Here is a 21,968-nt window from a genome sequence, read left to right as displayed (position 1 = left end):
TTTATTCAAACATCAGTTTTGATGTTGCTGTGAAGGTACTTTTTAGATGTGATTAATCCTTAAACAAGTAGACTTTGGGTAAAGATTAACTTTTAAATCAGTAGACTTTGAGTATAGCAGATTACCCTCCATAATATTGGTGGGCATCATCCAATCAGTTGAAGACATTAAGTACAAAGACAGGTTTCCTGAGGAGGAGGAATTCTGCCTCTAGACTGCCTTTGGACTTGAGAATGGTAATATTAACTCCTGCTGGAATTTCCAGCTTGCTGGCCTGACTTGCAGATTTCAGACTATCAATCCCCACAATCACATGAGCCAATTTCTTAAAATAAATCTCTCAATAGAGAGATAGAAAGAGAGAGAGAGAAATACACACACATATATACATATATACACACATACATCTTATTGGTCTGTTTCTCTGGAGAACTCAGACTAATATGATAAGAGTCAGTCCTACTTTAGGAGAAGGACTGAGATTCCTCAAAGGCAGGAACAATAACATACCACACTTTCCATTTCTCCATGTCTCCCCAGCACCCAGAGTGACACCAAGCGTACAAGAGCTCCTCCATGAGACCTTGATGACTTGACTAATAAATCAACAAATATCTCGGGGTCTTCTTGCATGTGGACCCTTCACAGCTGTGCGAGAAAGGGAAAAAGGAAACCTATCTGTGCCCCAGGTTTCCAATCTGTTTCCTTTAAAACCAATGAAGTTTATATTATACGGGAGCCTCTTAAAGACAGCAGGCTTTAGCCCATTGAAATTGAGTCTGTAAATGCAAAACATTAAAAAAATAGCGAATTGGTATTTGATATTCCTATATTTCAATATTCCTTTGATATTGCAATATGAAATTGAAACTGCCGGGGTTTTATGCATTCTTTGTCTTTCCTTTGATTTGGCAAACTCATTGCTTTGAATATGTTTGCTTTAATCACTGGACCATGGAGCAGGAGGGATGTGCATCTTGTTTGGGTAGGGGCTGGACCGGGGGGTGGTGCAGCCATCTGGGCGCAGAAAATGACTGCCTTCTGCGATTCACTGCATCTTCCTGCTGGAACGCGGCTGGTGGGGATTGCCAGGCCCATGGGGAGGGGCGGACTTCCCTGGCCTTGCTCCAAGGGGGACACTTGAACCTCTACCTTACAGTTCAAAGGCGGAAAAGCAGAAAGAGCAGCTGCGGCAGGGTCCCTGGCAGGTGTCAGGACTGGGGATAAGCTCCTGGGACATCTGATTGGCCACGAGTGTGCCAAGTGCACGCTGCCAAGGTTCTGTGCAGGGGAGTCGGGGGTGGGGGGTGTGTGGAAATATGGGGGAATCTCTCCTCATTAATCAGGCAGGCTTCTCCTGAAGAGAAGACCTGACTTTGATGATCACGGGGTGGTGATGGTAACAGTGTTGATGATGTAACAGGGGAATGATATAGCTACGATGGCCCACGCTTATTAAGCCTTAACTACATGCCAGGGATGGTGCTAAGCTCTTGAGATGGACTGCCTCATTTTACCCTCAAAATAACGGTTTCCATTTGCATTCCCTAAAAGCAGACCCTGAGACCAGGACTTGGGTGAGGTTGTTTATTTGGAGGCTGTCCCAGGAAGAGGAAGTAAGGAATGGAGGAGCCCAGCAGGGCAGGAAGTGTGTGCTAATGCATTGGTCGCATCTACAGGCACTGGGGCTCCACCTGGATGGGGACCCTCTCGGGAATTATGGAATGCACCTCAGAATTGTCCCATTGGAGGACGTGGAGGCTGGTGCATTTATCCACGGACCCCCCCACTCCCATTGGTGGAGGGTTTCTCCGAGGGCAAGAACTTCCCTGCAATTCTGGAGTTGCAGTAGCCAGCTGGGGACAACCCTCATGGTGACCTGGAGCCAGACAACGCCCGCAGGCAGGGCAGCAGAGCGACCCAGCCTCTTGAGAAGGCTGGACCCAATCCTCCGCCAGAAACAGTCCACCACAACTAAGCTGAACTTGGAGACGGGCTGAGGAGATACAGGACCTGGCATCAACAGAATCTGCTACAGCACTTTCTGCATAAGTATTTTTATTAACCCCATTTGCCACAGATGAAACTGAGGTTTAGAGAGGAGACCAGCCCTTGCCCAGGTTTGTCTGGCTACAAAAAGTACATAAACCTCAGCAAATATTTACTCACCATCTACTGTGTGTCTGACAGGGTCTGAAGGCTGGGAAACAGATATGAAGACAGTCCATGTCCCCAAGGATGTCGTGCAGGACGTAAGCAAGCAAACCCCCAGTCCTGAGTGACACATACCACCTGAAGGTAAGTACAGAAGTAACATGGGGGAAGGGGGGCTCCTACTCAGCAGGTGGGAGCTGGAAAAGCCCCCTGGAAGAGGTGACAGCTGTTATGGGGGTGGATTTTGCTGTATATAGTTTAATTATATGTCAAACCATCCCTTTTGTTAAAGAACAATTGGGAAATATCTATAAGCAAAACAAAGCTGGGAGACTTGTGCCTGGGCCTGGCTGAGGTCCCGGCACCCTCCCAGCCCTGGGCCTTGGTAACCCTACCCGCCTTCTGCCAAGAGGAGCCGAGGATGGCCGGGGCCCTCACCCCCCTGACAGCCAGGCTGCCCCCTTTCTAAGCACTGGTTACTCTTCAGAGGGACCCCAAGCAGCCTGACGGGCTGGCATGGAGTTGCCCTGAAGGGGGACAAACGAAGGAAGAGTAAGGACTCCGAGAGCGGAGCCCTGATTTCCAGGGCGGGTTCCACCATGTGACCAGCCACGTGACCCAACTTTCTTCGCACCGAGCCTGACTGCCCAGCGGATCCACTCTGCAAGAAAGAGCCCCAAGGCCGGGTGCCGTCTAAGTCCCCATCGTACACTTGGGATGCCCTTGGGTGCAAAGGACAGAACCCAACCCAAACTGATTTGGGCCAAAAGAGGGTTGATGGGTACCTGTAGGGGAGTTCAAGGGTGGCTCCGGTACCGGGCACAGGCTCCCTGGGAGCCCCAGGGTGTCAGAGGAACACGCCCCTTGGGCTGGACCCTGCATCCCCCGTGTGGGTTCACCCCACGCAGCTCTGGGTCCTCAGCCCACCAGCGCAGCCAAGGGGACGTCCTCCTTCCAGAAGGTTCCAGCCAAGGGCTCCCATTGGCCGAGCTGGGTCATGTGCCAGAAGGAGGCTGGCCTCTGCTTTGTCTGACCTGGCTCACTGTCTGGGGTCCACGGTGGGCCCAGCCCCAGCTGAACCCTGTGTACTGGGACCGGAGAGAGGCAGGTCCCCAAAGAAACAGGCTGCTGACGCCAGGAGGACCGACATGTGCAGGGTAGAGGAGGGAAGTGGGCTCGCAGGCAAACTGATGATGCTTCCAGAAGGGGACACCCACCCTCACTCTCCCGTGGGGAGGAAAAGAGTGAGAGGTGTCCTTGTGGAGGGGTGTGTGTGTGTGTGTGTGTTTGAAAGGACATGTGTGGGCGTAGTATGGGGTGGGGGTGAGCACCGGGGCGTGGGGGCGGAGGATGGGGGAGGGGGAGGGGTCTGAGGGTGGCTGCAGGTGCCCATGGTGGGAGGAGCCTGGCCAGCCGGGAGGACACGCAGCGGGGTCCTGCCACTCCCCTGCCTTTCCCTGAGGCTTCCAGATGGCCCCGAGGACGCAGAGCCTCAAGTGGACACAACAGGCCACCCACATGCCTCCCCGCTAGCCAGACAAGATGGGCCACGCTGGCCAAGGCTACATCTAGGAAAGGTCGGCACCATGGCCGGGCAAGGGGTTTGAAGACAGAGCTGCAGTCCTGTTCGGCCCTGGGCCACCCTGTGGCCTTGTGTCCTCATCTCCAGCACAGCACGCCCGGGAGGGGACTGGGCCATCACACATCCCGTCCCAGAAGAGGGGCCCCGAGAGCAGGCGGCCCAGCGCTAGATCTCAGGCTCCCAGCCCGGGTCCAGCCCAGGACCCCTGGTCAGTCAGCTCCACCACTTTCCTACGCCCAGACCCCTCACTTTTTCCACTGAGGGTTTCAGCCTCTGCTGGAAAGACCAGCTCCAGCCTAAATCCACCCCTGAGCTGGAGACTTACCCTTTGCTTCTCTTTAAACAGTACCAACCATGCCCTCGGGCTCTCCAGGTGTTTACAGGACAGAAGAAAAACCAAACAAACATTCTAGAAAAGGAATGTGGCCCAGGCTTGAGCAGGGGTCCCCAAGCCTTTGGTCTCCCAGATAGTTTGGGCAAAGGTAGGGGGAGCGTTTGTGCTCCCGGGAGGGGTGCTGTGTGCCTGTGTGCGTGTCAGGATATGTGGCAGTAGGTGGAGGGGCGGAGAATGCCGGGTCGGTGGTCTCGGGACCATCCCACACCCTCTCGCCTCCTGACTTACCACTCATAGCCCTGGACCTTGACCCTAAGGATGAGAGTGACACAGAGAGCATAGAAGCAAACACTGTTAGTCAATTTATCGTGCCTGGCTCAACACCAAACAGGATTTGGAGCAGGATGAAAAGATGCATAACATGCAATATAAAAATGCTGTGAAGAAATCAGCCAAAGGGAACCAGAACAGGAGGAACAAGACGAAGCCCAGAGTCAGATCAGGAAATAAAGATGAAACTGAGGTCCCGAGCACTTGGGCCGTGGTGGCCTGCAAGTTGGACTTGCACCTTCCAAAGAGCAAAGTTCTCTACAAGTCCTGTCTCCAGGAGCCACAGTATTTAAAACAGATGGAAGTGGGTCTGCTCTGAGTGGGGGAGGGGAGCACTCAGGAGCCCAAGCTCCACCCCCTCCGCTCCCACTGACCTCACAGCTGCCCTGAGCCACCCCTCAGACCCCCAGTCTCCAGATCCCACCATCTGGAAACCTCTACACTGGTTGGCTCTGTCTCCTGTGCGCTCACAGCAAACCCCTGGGGCTGGAGCAACCCAAGCTCTGCCTGGGACTAAAGGAAGAGAGAAATGTCCCCCTTGGGTCCTCACGGGACATGCTGCCATGAGCCGATCCTGACAACGTAGAAGTGGGTTCTAGGTCTACTTCCCTGTCCTGTGAGGCCCTTGCCGTGCCAGGCACCTCCCCATCCCTTGAGATGGGCCCTACCCTCCCCTCGTCAGAGAGGAGCACATGAAGAGTGACAGCCCGGGACTCAGACCCATGCCTGGCACTGCCCCCTCTCTGAGGGTTGTCCTTGGGAAAAAAGAGAGGCTGGTCCAGTGGGTCCTCAAACCGCAGAACTGAGACCAGGAGGGCCAGCCTCACGGCCAGCCATGTTCACAGTCAGGACCACCCACAGCCGGGTGTCCAACACCACTGACCTAGAGCAGCACAGGGGACCAGAGGCCACAGGGTCAGGGGCTCCCACCCACCCCGAAGCCCTGTGCACCCAGAGCCCAGAGGTTTTCTCCCTCCAGCATCCCTTCACCTCCCCTTCTACCCCACACATCTCGACACCCAAACAGGAGCTCGTGCCCTTGTTGACCTGGATGCTGACCTCTCTCGGAGGTCATCTGGACCCCGCCCTGTTCATTAAAGCACAGCCATGACTCTCCACCACCAGGGGACAGGGTGCAAGGGAGTTAGTTTCCTCTGACTGGTCGTCTGGCAACGGGCATCTCTTTTATGCCCTCTCTGCGGTACACATGTCATTGACGGGAATTCCTCTCCTTTAACAGTTTGCGTTGTCAGAGGGCAAAATCTGATGAGTAGCAAATGTCTCTGAGTTCATCAGTAATAACCCCCAGGAGATCATGCTGAGGAAGTTATCTGCTACCAAATAATAAAATATCTCCATCTACTTTCAGAAGCTTTGGACGGCAAAGAGAGACCGCCAGGGGACTCCGAAAACCTTCAGACAGGATCTGTCTGGCTCATCCAGCCTAATTCACAGTGACTTAATACATCATGGGGAAGGGGTGGCGGGGCCAGGAAGCCTAGCACAGCCAGATTTCCTCGATATAAAATACCATCAACTGAAAGATTTAACAACCGTTCAGCGAGGGGCTGGGGGGTGAGTAGCCACACAGATGCAAGATGTACCCTGACTTCAAAAACGCTGCAAAGTAGGAGGAAAGAGAAAGATCATCCATTTCAAATGAAGGAAATATGGTAGATTGCTGCCCCTTTAGACCTGCAAAGTCTTTGTTTCCGGCCCCTTTCCCTGGGTCATGCTTTTTAGAGGTCCCGTAGCCAACGTGTAGTATGAATCACACGCTCTAAAAATTAAAGAGAGAATGTTCCAGGCCCAACACATCAAAGGGTCCCAGGCAGTCCAATCCATCCCCTCAGCCCCCTGTACTGCCACCCCCATGCCTCACAGCCACCCAGCACTGTCCATGTGTCCCCGGACAAGGAGAATCTCAAGGAAATTCAAGGAAAGGGAAGAAATTAGCAGGCCTTTATGGAACACCTGCCCCGGGTCAGGCACTTGCTGGATGCTGGCGTGACCAGGCTAAATGAGACCCAATTCCTGCCCTCAAAGAGAGGAGATGAGAAGATGATGAGAACCCACTGAGTGCCTGCTGCATCAGCCACTGTGCTTGGTACCATGCACAGCATCCCATTTGGTCCTTGCAACAGCTCCTGTAGGTAACGATTATACCCATTTTACTGCTGAGAAAATAAAGGCTGGGTGAAGCTAAGTCACTTCAAGCACAGGTCACCAATAGAAGGTGTAGCCAGAATCTGGACTGAGCCACTGTCCCCAGAGCTTGTCTGCGTTCTTTCTACCACCCCAAGTAGCCTTTTCTCCATAGCCTCAAGCCCAGAGCGGCATCGCTTAGCCCAAGATAGTGTCAGGCCCTGAGGTAGCTCCACACACGGATCACATCTCTTCCACCTCCTGACTATCAGCCTCTCCAAGCTGTCCACCTGTCTTAACTTGCGCTGCCAAAGACTTAGACCAGACCCCCATGGTCATGGTCCCAGGAGGCCACCATTACCTCCCAAAGAGTCTCCTGGCTTCCCTTCTCACCGCTGTGGTCCAATATCCACACCCCAGCAAGCACGGTGTTTGTAAGACACAAACCATACAACATGTCTCCTCTGCTTAAATGCTCTGAAGCCTTCCCCTTGCCCTGGAGATAAAATGCTCCACCTACGAGGACTCACATGATCCAGCCCAACCTGACCTCCACCCCCTGGATCATGCTTCAGCACTTCTGCGTTCCTTCTACTCTTCCAAAATGTGCACTTCTTTCCAGCCTTTGAGCCTTCGCACATGCTGTTCCCAGGCCTGGAATGCCATTCCCCTCCATGAACCGACACCTCTTCATCTTGCTGGGAAAAGACTGAGGCATCCACGCTACCTGAAGTTATCTTCTCTCCCAGATCCTGGCTCTTTTCCTTAAAGGCCTTATCACAAGGTATAACTATCTATTTTCCTGTTTATTTATTAAGTATCGTCTCCTTCACTGAGCCATAAGTTCACTGGCCTCTGGAATTGGGTCTTTTCTTCACCATTGAGTTGCTCACAATGCACAGAGTCGGTGCCAAATAAATGCACTGATTGAATGTGCGAATTAGTGAATAGGAAGAGTGTTGCCAATCACCATGGTATGTCCTCTGCTGACCGGCACGAGGCTTGGCCATTCCTTGTCACCGTGTCTCAGGCAGCTACCACCAACTGGGCAGGCTCGACAATTTTGATGGGATTCAGATGAAACAAACCATGGTACGTCCACCCCATGGACTATGCCTCGGTCATAAAAAAAGAACCAGCTTGAATGGATCTCAAGGGCATTGTGCTAAGTGAAAAAAGCCAGTCTCGAAAGGTTACATACCATATGGCTCCCTGATATGACATCCTCGAGGTGACCAAATCATAGAGATGCAGAGAAGATAAGAGGTACTGGGGGGTCCGGCACGGGGAAAGTGGGTGTCACTCTCCCAGGGAAGCAGGAGAGAGTTCCTTGAGGCACACGGTCTAGATCTTGATCTTGGTGGTGGTTACATGAATCTACAAATGGGATAAAATGCCATAGAATGATACACAAAGACACACAAAAATAAAACCACGTGAACACATGTAAAAACCGGGGAAATCCAAGCAAAGCTTCGAGTCCTGGTCCCTGCAATGTGCCGAATGATGTGCTGGGTTTGATATCGCACGTGAGTTGTCACCACTGGTAGAAGCTGGGAGAAGGGTACACAGGACCTCTTGGGACTATTTTTGCAACTTCTTGTGGGTCTGTAATTATTTCAAAATAGAGAGTAAAAAAAAAATTAAAATTAAAAAAGATAGGGGCTTCTCTGGTGGTGCAGTGGTTGAGAATCTGCCTGCTGAGGCAGGGGACACGGGTTCGAGCCCTGGTCTGGGAAGATCCCACATGCCGCGGAGCGACTGGGCCCGTGAGCCACAATTGCTGAGCCTGCGCGTCTGGAGCCTGTGCTCCGCAACAAGAGAGGCCGCGATAGTGAGAGGCCCGCGCACCGCGATGAAGAGTGGCCCCCGCACCGCGATGAAGAGTGGCCCCCGCTCGCCGCAACTGGAGAAAGCCCTCGCACAGCAACGAAGACCCAACACAGACAAAAGTAAATAAATAAATAATAATAATTTAAAAACAAAAAAAAAGGAAGACTTTGAGCTGTCATTTAAAAAAAAAAAAGATAAATTGACGTGTGACCCCAGACTCAGACTCTCCATACCCACGTTTCTCCCCCTTCCTTCCTTGGGACACCAGGTGACACCTGCCCCAGGTGGTTGCCTCCCAGCCAGGAACTTGCAGACAACCCAGGGCCGTGGACCAGGCTCCCGCAGGAGGAAGGGACTGGACCCCTCAGGCCCACCCCCCGGTGTGGTTGGACAACATGTACGTAAGTCGGGCACCCTGCACAGTGTCTCTCTTTTTTTTTTAAGTATTTGTTTATTTATTTATTTATGGCTGTGTTGGGTCTTCGTTTCTGCGCGAGGGCTTCCTCCAGTTGCGGCGAGCGGGGACCACTCTTCATCGCGGTGCGCGGGCCTCTCACTATCGCGGCCTCTCTTGTTGCGGAGCACAGGCTCCAGACGCGCAGGCTCAGTAATTGTGGCTCACGGGCCCAGCTGCTCCGCGGCACGCGGGATCTTCCCAGACCAGGGCTCGAACCCGCGTCCCCTGCATCGACAGGCAGACTCTCAACCACTGCGCCACCAGGGAAGCCCCAGTGTCTCATTTTTGCACCAGATTCTGAGGGAGGATCCCATATGTTTCTGGTGTGATCTGAGGTCCAGTAAGAGAAAATGCTCCTCTGATTATTTGTTGCTCACACCCGAAGCCCTGCCTCTACTTCTCAGAAGCAGCATTTGGGGAAATGGCCACATGCAAACCCCACACTGGAAACCTTCCCTGTAGACCCCTCCCCAGCAATCTAGGAATGAGGAGTCTTTAACTGAACTGCTTTGTCCCAAAGAGGCCAAAGCTTTTATCTATCAACTGTGTCACAGGCCACAGGCAGAAAAGCTGCTGGTTTTTGTTGAGGGTGAACCCTTGCCTGTGCTGGCTGCGTTAGACCATAAGAGAGATGCACACAGAGGCCTGCTTGAGTTTGTGGCTCAGAGATGGCGGGTCTGGTTTGAGTTTGGTCCAGGTTCTAGTGGGGAAAACTGAAAAAGTAAAAGTAAGTTCCCGGCTTGTGGCCACACAGAGAGCAGGGGCTGCGTCTACACTGACACAGGGCTGTGGGCACAGTGTTGCCTTAACCCTTGGTTAGACTGAGCACTGATGTCTACACAGGCAAAGTGCGGGCAGAGACGGGGGTCTCCGGGGTGAAGCGAGTGACTGAGCTGGCCTGGAGTAGGAGAATGCGCACCGGATAAGGACTCCATGGGGTCCTAGCCCCGGCTCTGCCCCTGATTCACCATGTTACCCTCCATAAGCCCCTTCCCCACCCTGGGCCTCAGTTTTCCCATCTTCAAAGTGCCCTGACTTCTGAGGTCCTCTTCAGAGCTAAACATCTACCTGCCCCAGGGTTTCTCAATCTTCACACTAAGGACACTTTGAGCCAGAACATTCTTTGTTGGGGGGTTGGGGGAGAAATAGTGAGCCCTGGAGGATGTTTAACAGCATCCCTGGCTTCTGCCCACTAGATGCCAGGAAATATGCCCCTCTCCCCCTACAGTGTGACGACCAAAAATGTCTCCAGACATTGTCAAATGTCCCCTGGGGGTAAAATCGTCCCTGGTGGAGAACCACTGCCCTAGACTCACGGACACTCAAATCAAGGAGGATTGGAGAGTCCAGACCTGCCTGAGGGTGGAGCCTGTATACCTCCTCCATTGGACCATCTTCCTTCCATCTCAGCTCCAACATCCTCTGCTCTGGGAATTCTGGAGCAAAGTCCTTCCCTCCAGGACAACACTCCCCTGTGAAAAGGGCTCTTTGAACTGAACTGTAGTGTCCATCACTGTTTAGGACCATCCAGAAGTGGTCTGTGCAATCCTTTGTGTTCCAGGCCACTGTCTATTTGAAGAGAACCATGATTTCCCTTCTCTTGTCCAATACCACACTTGGGAGAGGGCAGGCACATGCTGGTGGGAGGACGGATGTAGAGGGGAAGAGGTGACCCCCACTGGGCTCCGGGAAGGTGAGCCCGCCCCACTGCTCCAGAGCCTGACAACCAGAAATGGCATCCGCCTAATGTGATGGATCTGCTGCCTCACTGCTAGGTTAACGACCGACCTTGGAGGGTCACTAAGAGCCTCCCTAGGTACAGTGTCCTTACCTGCCCTGCCCTCTACATGGGTCGATGTGAAGCCCTAGAAATGAGTATAAACCAAAAACACTGTAGAAATGGGTGTGATTCTTTCAGGGCTTTCCTCTTTCCCCACAGACTTTTTATTGCATCTAAAATGCCCTGATCTGGGACAAGAAATAGTCACAAACTACCCAGGACGGATGACCCAAGAAATCCTTTATGTCAGGAGGAACAAAGCCTTATTAGAGGGGCTGTGCTTGAACACTCCCAGCCTGAACTCTATCCTAAATTCTGTCCTCTCGCCCTGCCCCATCTTTCTCCTGGGCACTCACTGTCCCCTGGCAGGGAGTACACATCACATTTCTGTATCTCATTCCCCCTTCAATGTCAGCTCCATGAGGTGGGGTCTTTGTCTTGTTCACGGCCATCTCCCCAGTACCTCAAGTAGATGTGCAATACACTCTTTTTTTTCGGTATTTATTTTCTTTATTCCCATCATGAGAATTAGTTTGTGTTTCCCTTGGTGAATTTTATTTTATTTTTTAAAAATTTTTATTGGATTATAGTTGATTTACAATGTTGTGTTAGTTTCTGCTGTACAGCAAAATGGATCAGTTATACATATGCATGTACCCACTCTTTTTTAGATTCTTTTCCCATATAGGTCATTACAGAGTATCGAGTAGAGTTCCCTGTGCTCTACAGTAGGTCCTTATTAGTTATCTATTTTATATATAGTAGTGTGTATATGTCAATCCCAGTCTCCCAATTTATCCCTCCCCCCACTTCCCCCCCGGTAACCATAAGTTTGTTTTCTACGTCTGTGACTGTGTTTTTGTTTTGTAAATAAGTTCATTTGTACCGGTTTTTTTAGAGTCCACATATAAGCAGTATCGTATGATATTTGTCTGTCTCTGACTTACTTCACTCAGTATGACAATCTCCAGGTCCCTCCATGTTGCTGCAAATGGCATTATTTCATTCTTTTTTATGGTTGAGTAGTATTTCATTGTATGTATGTACCACTGTTGTTACATGAATGCAGAGACACTGAGTGAGTTTTCATTGGGGAAATGGCCAGTGGAAGGTGGCCAAGTGAAGATGAAGGACCCAGCCTGAAGCTGCCAATGAGCTGGGGTGGTGAGGATTGGAGTGAATAGGGTGACATTTAGAACATTGGTGCTTGGGGCTTGAGACACACAGGGACAGAAGAAGAAAACATAGAATGCTAGGGTTGGCAGCAAACTTAGAGGCTCCAGCAGCCACTGTTATGCACACGGGATTATATATGTGTCAACTACTATGGCAACATACATTAGTACATGAATCAATATATAAATACAACTTTGAAGAGCATTTAATTTATTTTAATATATGTGTGTGTATGTACACAAACCAGATGATATTAATTATAGTAGAAATGGCTCAACAAATCATTCTAACAATTACTCAATGGACGGTTGATTCTTTTCAATTTTTTTAATTGAAGTATAGTTGATTTACAATGTTAATTTCTGCTGTACAACAAAGTGACTCAGTTATACATATATATACATTCTTTTTTAAATATTCTTTTCCATTATGGTTTATTAGGAATGGACGGTTGATTTTTAACAATTGTTGAGCAATCCTTTGACCTGGCTGTTACTAACTAAATGACAGCCCTGTCCAAGCCATGGTTTGACATGGGGAACCCCTGTCAAACTAAGGCCCTGACTAGGGCCTTAGTCAGCCCTGGCTGCAATCATGAAATACCCCTTACTGGGTGGCTTAAACGACAGATATTTATTTCACACAGCTCTGGAGGCTGCAAGTCCTAGGTGCTGGTAGATTTGGTTCCTGGTGAGGCCTCTCTTCCTGGCTTGGGTGTCCGTGTACTTTATGTGTTCACAGGACCTCTCTGTGTGTGAGCAGAGAGCGAGCTCTGGTGACTCTTCTTAAAAGGGCACTAATCCCATCATGCAGGCTCCACCCTCATGAGCACATCTAAACCTAATCACCCCTCAAAGGCCCCACCTCTTAACACCATCACATTGGGAATTAGGGCTTCAATATACCAATTTGGTGGGGGGACACAAACAGTCAGTTTATAACACCCCCAAACTCTCCCAGGGGCCTGCCATCAAGAGACATTAGGACCCTGGTGCCAAGCAGGTGGACAGTAGCACCATCTGTGTGACCGGACCACACACCCACCTGGACACCTGACCCCACGTGACCCCACCATGTCCCTGACCTCGTGCCCATCACTGTCCCCTCACCCCACCCCTGCCTGCACCTGTCCCTTGACCTTTGCCTCTGCTGCTTCCCCTGCCTGGGGTCCTCTTCTCCCAAGTACATACATGTACTTTTACGTGGAAAACTAGGTGGGTTTTCACTCCAAGGTTAACTTCCCAGTTAAACCTGCCTTGGCCACCCTTCCTGACGCTTTAGCATCCCCACTGCCGACAGCCCCCTCTGCCTCGTTTTCTCCCTGCATGGGGCCCCAGCTGGCCTTCCATGCTTTGTGAGTTGGGAAGGAAGGAACAGAGGGTGAGGTCCTCCTTTGGGGAGCCAAGTGGACGCCATAAAGTGGCCTATGGCCGCCACAAGAAGGCTGCTCCCCAAGGACTACCAGGTCCTCCGTAACGAAAATAGAACAGGATTTTAAAGGAAAGGGGAGGCCAAAGGAAAGGAACTTTCCCGAGGGCCCAGGGCCTTCTGTCTATTATCTCTTTCATTCCTCCCAGGAACCTATGAGACAGGTGTTTTCACTCCCACGTTCCAGAGGTGAAATCCCAGGCTCAGAGGGTTGAAGCTCAAGGTCACAGAGTCATTAAGCAGAGTCAGGACCAACCCCAGGTCAGCCCAGCTCTGAAGCCCGGGTCCCCTCTCTGCACAGCCTCTGCATCTGTGAAGCAACGAACACACAAGACAGAAACCAAACCCTTTTGGCAAGGAAGGCTTCCTCTATTCATGTCCAACCCGGGGATCCAAACGGCCTGGATCTCAGAGTCTTCAGAGGGATGTTGGCGGCAAAGACCTGACACTTTGGAGCCACGAGCTTGCGTCCTCCCACCGAAAGGAACCCAGACCCTGTGCCCTGCTCTGTGTTCCTGCCCGTCAAAGCTGTCTGCTCCCATCAGGACAGGGCCCCTGACGTACAAAACCCAGGCCCTGCCTCGGGCTGGTTTCAGGTTTCTACAACACAGTAAATCGGCATGTTTTTATTTCTCCATCTGTAAACATCTCTCCATCTAATACAGTAACTGCTGTTTATACAGAGCTATAAAAACAGAGGTCAGAGCACAATAAGATTATAGTCTTACTTCAATACGTCCAGCCCATAATAAAATAAAATCTTACAAACCATCCAGAGGACCCGTCGAGGCATTCTTTAAGAATTAATGTCTGTCGTATGTAAGGATTCTAGTTGGGCATAATATTTTCCACAGCTGTCAGGACCTATTTAAAAGGCAATATCCTTTTGCTGGCATTTGATTTAGACTCTGTTTATACCATGTGGAGGATTGTTAATTCTGCAACATCTGACTCGGGTGTTTGATTACACTGAGGCCGCCGCCAAGGGGACGACGCATGATGTGGTGTGAGGTCGCGCCGCAGGACCGCGGCCCCGCTCTCGCCAGGCTCCCCCTTGCTGATGAGGTGCACCTGGGGGGATGGGACCCAGCAGCGGGGAAATGAGACAGTCTGCTTTCCAGGCAGCGTGGGCGGGTGGCTAGAGGAGATTTGGAGCGGGATGGGCAGGATGCAATCCAGTCACATGCCGGTGACAAGCCTTGGGCGAGGTCATTTGCCACTTGGAGAGTCAGTTTCCCAGTTAGTAAGTGGGGAACAAGCCTGTACCTTACAAAGGGTTATGGGCTGAATTGTGTCCACCCCAAATTCACATATGGAAGTCCCAACTCCCAGTGCTTCTGAATGTGACTGTGCTTAGAGATAGGGCCTTTAAAGAGGTGGTTGAGTTAAAATGAGGCCATATGGGTGGGCCCTAAGCCAGGCTGACAGGTGTCTTATAAGAAGAGGACATAGATACACATGGAGGAAAGACCAGGTGAGGACACAGGAAGAAGACAGCCATCTACAAGCCAACAAGAGAGGCCTCAGAGGAAACCAATTTATGCATGTGTTTCCTACTGCTGCTGTAATAACAAATGAGCACAAAAATAGTGATTTAAAACAATACACATTTATTCTCTTACAGTTCTGGAAGTCAGAAGTCCAAGATGGGTCTTACAGGGTTCAAAGCGAGGTGTAAGCAGGGCTGGTTCGTGCTGGAGACTGTAGAGAGAATCCATTGTCTTGCCTTTTCCAGCTTCTAGGGGCCACCCACATTCCTTGGCTTGTGTCCCCTTCCTCCGTCTTCAAAGCCGGGAGTGGGGCAAGTTCTAATCTCGCCCTCCCTCTGACTCTGCTTCCTTAGGCCAGCGCCTGGCTTTCCACTGACTCTGCTTCCATTTTTGCCCCTCACAGTCTCTCCCACTAAGCAGCCCAATGACCCTTATAATATGCATTTGGATCCTGACACTCCACTCTCCAGGGGTTCAACTCCTGGGAACTGAGATGGCCTGGGGTGGCCTAACAGCCTCTCAGCCTCCAGCTCCCGATGCCTCTGGCCTCCTCTCCTGCCAGCCACCCCTTGCTAATGCTGTTCTCCTCACGCTGGCCTCCTGGTTCTTTCTGGATCATGCCAAGCAAGTTCCACCTCAGGGCCTGTGCCCTCTGCACATTTCACCCAGAGACCCTCACTGCCTGCGGGAGTTTGCGGAAATGCCCCTTTATCAGAGAGCTCCTCCCTGACCCTACTACCTAAATAACAACCCAATCCCCCCAGCTCCCATCCCCCCACAAATCTCTCCATCCTCCTCCCTGACTGAATGTTTCTGCATAGGATTTATCATTGTCTGTCGCACATTTATTTGCTGATTGTCTTCCCCACGAGGGTGTAAGCTCCGTGGGAACAGGACGTAGTCTGGCTGCATCCCCACAGCTGGCCAGCACAGGAGGCCAGGTACACACAGTCAGGGTTGAATAGACACCTTTGAGTGATCTGTGGTTGACGTTGAAACATGAGGAAAATCATTAAGTGGTTCTTGAACCAGCGAATGTCTGAGCTGGAAGGCCGTTCAGGATCACCCTGTCCTGCCTTGCCCCGCCTTGCCCACCCAGAAACCCCCTCAGCACTGTGTACAGCAGGTGGTCCACCTGGCCTCAGGTTGAAGAGCTGAATTTCCCCGGCTCTCCTAGGATTCCCTCAGTGACAAGGACAGCATGGTCATCTTTTGAATGTCAGGATTCCAATAAAGAGCTTGATATAGATTGGGCTCTCGTGTACGTTTGAAGGATAGATAGGTGGATAGTTGGGTAGATGGAAGGGTAGATGAATGGAAGAAAGATAGTTTGGTGAATGGATAGATGGATGTGTTAGATGGTTGGAAGGATAGATGGGTGTGATGCAGAAGATAGATGGGACCCAGGCTGAGCAGCAGAAATTTGTCCCCTGTGGACAGGTCCTCCAAGATGAAGAGGAAGAGAAGCTGAGCCCTGCCCGGATAAAAGATAGAGACCACGTATTTCTCATTCTCGAGGTCAAGGAGACCTTCCTGACTATATGTGAACAGAAAGGCTCCTTGGACGTCAAAAACGGAGTGATGTCAACCTACCCGTAGACATCTTCGCTGGAATCCAGCTTGGCTAAGAGATGCGTGTGCACACATGGACAGACCCTGAGATAAACCAAATACAGACTCAGAACCAGGCAAAGCAAGATGATTGGCCAAAGGAAACCTGGAAGAAATGTCCCACATAAGTGATTCAAACTACCACGAGGGCGCGACTCTCTCTCTGAGCCCACCAGTGTGTCTATCCACACGTACTCTTTTTCACCCTAATAAGCACTTTATTTGTTTCACGACTTCCGTTTCTTTGTGGAAATTCACTTTCTACGAAGCTGACAGCCCAGGGCCTTGTCACTGGCCACCGGTCTAGTGGCTAGGATTCAGCACTCTCCCTGTCGCAGCCTGACTTCAATCTCTGGCTGGAGAACCGAAATCCTGCTTCAAGCCGCTGCAGGCCAAGGCCACCTGGGATCAGGTGGATGGATAAATGGTTGGTTAGATGGATGAATGGATAGACGGATGGTTGGATGGATGGATGGATGGATGGATGGATGGATGGAAGGATAGGTGGGTAGATACATGGATGCATGGACCAAAGGATGGATGTTTAGATGGATTGATGTATGGATAGGTAGGTGGGTAGATGGATGGAAGGATGAATGGATGGATGGATTGATGCATGGATACATGGAGGGATAGGTGGGTTGATGAATGGATGGATGGATAAAAAGATGGATGCTTGGATAGATGGATGTGTGGTGGATAGATGGAAGGATGGATGGATGGATGGTTGGATGGATGGATAGATGGGTAGAATGATGGCTGCTTGGATGGATTGATGAATGCATGGATGGAGAGGTGAGTGGATGGATGGCAGGTTAGAGGGTAACAGGCATGGTTGGATAAATGAATGAAAATCAGGGACATAGAGCTCATCACCTCCGAGGCAGCCCTTGTCCATTGGAGAGAAGTGATGGACACAAAGCCCTTCCCTGAGTTGCACTGGAGCCCATTTCCCTGTGTTGCACTGGAGCCCATTTCCCTGTGTGCCACACTGCTGTTGTTCCAAGAGCTGTCTTCTTTTCATTTTCAATGGATTCTGGGGCAGAAAAAGAGAGTGGCAAGGTTTGTTATCCCTCCTCTGCTCCCAGGTAACACCTCTGGCAGAGCACCACCTACTGGGCTGTGGCCCGTTAGGTGCATTTCCTCCAGGCACCATGGGCTCTCAAGGTCCAGCACAAAACTCAGGACATCATGCTGCAGTCACGTAGGACAGCAAGATCCCACCCCACACCTGCCCTGCTCGTTCACCCTGTGGTGACTCCATTCTGAAGGAAGTGTCCCCGCAGGGCCATAGGGAGCCATGGGAAGATGGAGCTTGTGAGCCTATAAAAGGAAGGCAAGGTCAGATACTTCACGTCTGCCCATTCCAGAAGATCAGCAAGAATCACTGGTGTGTTTTTTTTACAAACGCATAGTAAATACCAGACCCACGTTCTCACCCACTTAACCTTCAGAACAAACTAGTGAGGCGTCATCATTGCTCCATCCTGTAGACTGGGGAAATGGATGCTGAGTTTAAACTGCTCTGCCCAAGGCCACACAGCTAGTACAAGGTGGAGCAGGACCTGAACCCGGCTCTCCTGCCAACTCTGTCTCCACAGCTCCACACCGTGGGGAGGGAGGGGCGGGTCACTAGCCGGGGCCTGTAGAAGGAGCTGCAGGCAGGACAATGTGGGCCTTCGTGGGGTCCTGATTTCTGCTCTGTTCCTCTGGAGATCTTTGAATATTCCAGACAGGGAGATTCCCAAAGGCCACCTGGTACACAGGGAGACCAGCACAGATGGGGAAACTGAGGCATGTAGCAGGAAAATGCCTTGGCCGTGGTCACAGAGCAAGAACATGGCAGAGGTGGGCCTAATCTCGGGCGTTTTGCCCTCTCCCTGCCCAGACACCACCCGTTTTCCTGCTCTGTGCCTACTTGCTCTGGAACCTATTTCACCCCTCACAGCTCCCTGGCTTGACCCCCTTCCTGGGCCATGCAGGATGCCAAGAAGCCTCCATTTGAGTCCATTTCAGGGTGCCCAATCCTAGGCTCTTACTCCTATTGTGACTTCCACTCCCGAGAAGATGTCTTAGTTAGGGTTTTTCAGATAAACAGAACCAATAAGATATCGATATATAAATATGTATATATATGTGAATTAACTTGCACAATTATGGAGACTGGCAAGTCCAACATCTGCAGGGTGGGCTGGCAGGCTGGAGAACCAAGAATGCCGATGTGCAGCTCAAGTTCAATGGCAGTCTGCTGCAGAATTCCCTCTTGCTGGGGGAGGTCAGTCTTTTGTTCTAGGCAGGCCTTCAACTGATTGGATGAGGTCAGTCTTTTGCTCTAGGCAGGCCTCCACATTAGGGAGGGCAATCTGCTTTACTCAAAGTTCACCAATTCAAACGTTAGTCTCATCCCAAAACACCCTCACAGAAACATCTAGAATAACGTTTGGTCACATATCTGGACACCGTGGCCCAGCCCAGCTGACACACAGATTAACCATCACAGAAGGTGCAATCATCCCTGCAACAAGCAGCTGACCCTCACACAACAAGCAGCTCGAGCTAAGAGTCCACCGGCAGCGCCACTCCTTGCCAGATGTGGGACCTTGAAGAAGTCATCTCGTGTGTCCACTGAAGATGGGCATAAGAGTCCTGTACCTTGAGGCCGGGGCGGATTGAATGTGACGTTGTTGGTAAGAGCTCGGCGGGTGGCCAGCACACAGGGACGTCCAGGAGGCGCTGTTTCTCTGCAGCAGCCGCATGGCCCCCTTGGCTACTGTGCCGAGGGCCTGTCCTCCACCCTCCACGCCCCTACTCCTCGTCTGCTGGCCCTCTTTGCGTCTCACACCTGACCTTTGCTGAGCCTTTAGCGTGACCCCCTGCCCTCCCCCTTGGGGGCTGATCCGTCACTGCTGACCTTCTCCACTCAGTTCTGGGTGCTTCAGCCACTAGCTTCTGATTCAGCCAAGCCCTTTGGACCCCTCCCTGGCGTCTGTCCATGTGGCCACCAACACAGCCCACCCTGGAGCTGATCCCCATTCCCCCATCACACACGTACACAGCCAACACATACACACATAGGACACGTACACAGAGGCACCTAAACACACACATGGGCACATGACCCAACACACACACACACACACACACACACACACACACACACACACATAAGCACACACAGTCCAGAACTGGGCAGCTCTCCTCTCCTGATTTCTAAAAGAAAGCGTTTGGTGTGTGAAATCCCCTTTTATCTCCAGGTTGACATGCGAGCCAGTCACATCCAGCCCTCTTAGAGGGCTGTCATCCTGGACTAAATGGTTCTAAATATTATACAGTTTCGTTCAAAAGTTGTTTACAGAGGCCTCCTGTGTGCCCGGGCCAGCGCGGCATTCTGGGTGTATAGACCCAAAAGTGAGAATGTGGGACGTAATCTTCTCAGCGTCTTGATGTTACTTTCAGGGATGATGTGCGAGGAGCAGACGGACGCTTAGCAGAGAAAAGGGGCCAATGGCCAAGGTACTTTCCTTCATCCCGCGGTGACTGAGCCCCTACCCACGTCCTGGGGGCTTGACTGACCCCTCTGAAATTTCCCACCTGAGGATGTCATGGTCCCAGCCATGAGCTGCCCCCTGGACAGGGCCCATGGGCTGTCCTGCCCCCAGCGTTGCAGGAGCCCCAGCTGCAGGCATGGTGCGTGACAGCCTCCCTCCTCTGCCCTGGGAATGCTTCTCTGCAGAGCCATCGCTCAGAGACCAGCAGGACCCTAACCCCACGTCATCTATGACCAAGCATCATGAGTGGCAAATCTGTACCAGGCCCAGGGACACTGAGATGCATCACCGTGGCCCTGTCCCCAGGGAGGAGGATGGTAAAGAAATCCCCTTGGATTATAGGAGGTGATCTTCAAGGCCACTCTGGCTCTATTAGTCCTATACACAGGGAATGTTCTACATTCCTTCTAGACTGGCAGCAAGCTGTAGCTTATGAAACTTTTACAGGTAACTTCATCCTAGAAAACTGCTAGAAACCATAGTGACACAAAAAATGTTGATAGAAGAACCCAGGGTTTGTCCCAGGCATGAATTAGGGCCTCAGATGGGCACCACAGTGTGTAAGAACCCAGCCTCTGAAGTCAGACAGACCTGGCTTCTAATCCTGGCTCTGTTCCTAGCAGGCTGTGTGACCTTAGGGAAGTCACTTGACCTCTCTGGGCCTCATTTCCTTCATCTGCAAAATGAAACTGATGACAATCACACGGACCACAGAAAGAGAGGTGAGGGCGAAAACATCACACAAGAACTTACTGGCAAACTGCCAGACAAATAATAAGTGCTTCCTACATGTTTGTTGTTGTTATTATTATTGAAATGTGTTCCTGGACATATTTCACATACGAAACCCCATCCACTGCAGCCAGCCAGCCACAGGGCCGAGCAGCACACGGCAGCATTTTGCCTATAAAAACATTTTGGTGCAATTTTCTGACCCGCAAAAATATTTTTACAGTGAAAACGCACGTCTGGCTTGGACTGCTTAGTCTCACTGGCTTGCGTAGCTTCTCAGGAAAATAAACAAAAGTGAATTTGCGGACACCAGGGGATGGACTCAAGTCAAACAAACGTGGCCCTGGACAGCCCCCAGCGTGGCCCCTGCCTGACCCGGCTGAGCAGAGGAATCTCAGACCAGGTCGCCCGACCCAGTCTCCTGAGAGGCCACGGGACGCAGAGCCTCACGGCCTGAAGGCGGCTGGGACCCCAGGGCAGAGCCCACCTCTGGCTTCTCAGAGGAGGTGACAAAGCCCAGAGCAGGAAGGGGACCTGCCCAAGATCACACAACAAGATTGAGTCTGCTCTTTTCTTCATTTGTTTGGAGATTTGATATTACTTATTGAAGACACAATGATTTTTTAAATTAATTAATCAATTAATTTTAATTGAAGTATAGTTGATTTATAATGCTTCAAGTGTACAGCAAAGTGATTCAGTTATACATATATATATATATATATATATATATTCTTTTTCAGATTTTTTTCCATTAAAGGTTATTACAAGATATTGAATATAGTTCCCTGCGCTATACAGTAGGTCCTTTTTGTTTATCTATTTTATATATAATCATGTGTATCTGTTAATCCCCTACTCCCAATTTATGTCTCCCCACCCTTTTCCCCTTTGGTAACCATAAGTTTGTTTTCTATGTCTGTGAGTCTGTTTCTGTTTTGTAAATAAGTTCATTTGTGCCATATTTTAGATTCCACATATAAGTGATATCATTTGGTATTTGTCTTTCTCTGTCTGACTTACTTCACTTAGTATGATAACCTCTACGTCCATCCATGTTGCTGCAAATGGCACGGTTTCATTCTTTTTTATGGCTAATATTCCATTGTATATATGTACCACATCTTCTTTATCCATTCATCTGTTGATGGACATTTAGGTTGCTTCCGTGCCTTGGCTATTGTGAATAATGCTGCTATGAACACAGAGGTGCATGTATCTTTTCGAATAAGGTTTTCCGCACACCAATTTTTTAAGGAGGCGTCAGATCACTGTAGGGAAGGAAATGCAGTTTGGGGAGATGGCCTGATGTCCCCAGGGTCATCATGTCCAGGGTCCAAGCTTCCTTCCTTCTCTCTGCACTTGGGA

This window comes from Eschrichtius robustus, chromosome 1 (assembly GCF_028021215.1).
Source record: "Eschrichtius robustus isolate mEscRob2 chromosome 1, mEscRob2.pri, whole genome shotgun sequence".
Classification (NCBI taxonomy): domain Eukaryota; kingdom Metazoa; phylum Chordata; class Mammalia; order Artiodactyla; family Eschrichtiidae; genus Eschrichtius; species Eschrichtius robustus.
The sequence above is the reverse complement of the archived record's forward strand: the minus strand, read 5'-3'. Positions refer to the sequence as shown.